Below are 1,535 nucleotides of genomic sequence, written 5' to 3'. Positions count from 1 at the left end.
GCTCTGATTAAGAACCCCTCATTAAGAACCCCTGGCCTAAACTGACGAGCTGTGCTGTCATTGAGGGCACTTCTCACCTAGCATACAAACACACATGCAGAGTGACACACTTGGCAGTGTTTATTTCTCTTTTACTAGTGTCATTCCAATTTTATCCAAACTCATTCTTTGTTTTTTCACCATTTATTCCTTCCTTCCTGTCTCAGGTTTGCAAAAGAACGAAGTTGTCAATTCATCTCCTATAGCTGAAGTGGTCTTGTCCTATTTGTGTTAAGTTTGCTGCTCGATTGTCTACAGGTCAAGAGGACAGAGTTCCCTGGAAAACGCACACATGCACACACACAGACGAAGAAATATAAAAAATGGAATTTATTAAATGATGTTTAAGAGCGGGTCTTAACTCTCTAGATCACGCAATGCCTATTCCATTTACTACTTGTGATGTCTTTAAATTCTAACTCTTAAGTTCAAAATGGCCCTCACTGTCCATGTGATACGACCTGTATTTGTATGGCTGTTCACAACAAAGAAATGGATATGAAAATCAGGAATACTCTGAAGATTAAAAAACATACCTGATGGGACACTGGAGGGAGTACTTCCCTAAGGATTTATACACTTTTAAGGGAAGGCTACTGAAGAATCTTAGGGTGAGCAAAACCAAAATGTTGGAGCTGGGGCTGGGGCTGATGCCCATGTTACTACGCTTAGGAGTGGAGAAGATTATCTCTGCATCTAAGTGTATTTGGCTGGACATGCTCTCTAGCTGGATTAAGCTTCTCCAGTGACAACTTTGTTTGGATTACACTACTCCACTGTTCCTATCTTGGAATACCTCCCTGAAGACCTGGGGTTACTCACCGTTTCTCTCTTACCCTTAATTCCTTCACTAGAGAACCGAGGGTTCCAGGCAGCTGGCACACAGATTTAACCCCCACTGCATCCCATTCTCACCTGTCTGCCTCTCTGTTCCCTCTTCTTGCCTCTTCCATCCTTGGGTAGTATTGCAGGGGATTCAGCCAGAGATCCTCACAGATGATCTGGTAGTGGAAAGAGCATGGTGGAACCAGGGTATGGACCCTATTCCCACTACCCAAGTAGCTGGGAGGCCCTCCAAGGCCATTTCTTATGCTCCCCATGATGGCCTCACCTCAGCAATCCTATTAGATTCTGCAAAGTTGTGGTCAGAGAACAAGTTAAAAAGCTTAAAGTTGGTGCTATGGTGGCTGCGGTTGTAGGCCTGGTGTTCAAAAGTGTGGAACCATTGGCCTGGAGTGGAGTAAAATTCCCAGTATCCTGGAAGAAGAGGAAGATGTGGGAAAAGATCCTGAACACCTCCGTGCCTGTCCCATCCAGAAACTCACCTCTTACCAGTGATGGTAATGTCGTAAATCTTAATGATTGCTTCATTTTCAAAGTAGGGGTTGCTCCGAAAGGAAAATGTGATCTTGCAGCTCTTCCTGGGATAGCTGAAGTCTTCCACCTGACAGGGAAAGGTAGAGAAAGGTGACCCCTCTCTATGGAACAAGCCTTTT

General features: G+C 44.4%; 1 long non-coding RNA gene across 1 annotated transcript; it reads right to left on the bottom strand.

The window, feature by feature from the left end:
• Nucleotides 1-200: 200 nt before the first annotated feature.
• On the bottom strand, nucleotides 201-1,266 carry LOC139438348 (uncharacterized). Its single transcript, XR_011648038.1, has 3 exons — nucleotides 1,151-1,266; nucleotides 955-1,040; nucleotides 201-316 (listed from the first exon to the last, which is right to left on the bottom strand). It is a non-coding gene; the product is annotated as an uncharacterized lncRNA (long non-coding RNA).
• Nucleotides 1,267-1,535: the final 269 nt, after the last annotated feature.

The sequence above is a fragment of the Dasypus novemcinctus genome, chromosome Y (genome assembly GCF_030445035.2).
Source record: "Dasypus novemcinctus isolate mDasNov1 chromosome Y, mDasNov1.1.hap2, whole genome shotgun sequence".
Lineage (NCBI taxonomy): Eukaryota > Metazoa > Chordata > Mammalia > Cingulata > Dasypodidae > Dasypus > Dasypus novemcinctus.
The sequence above is the reverse complement of the archived record's forward strand: the minus strand, read 5'-3'. Positions and strand labels throughout refer to the sequence as shown.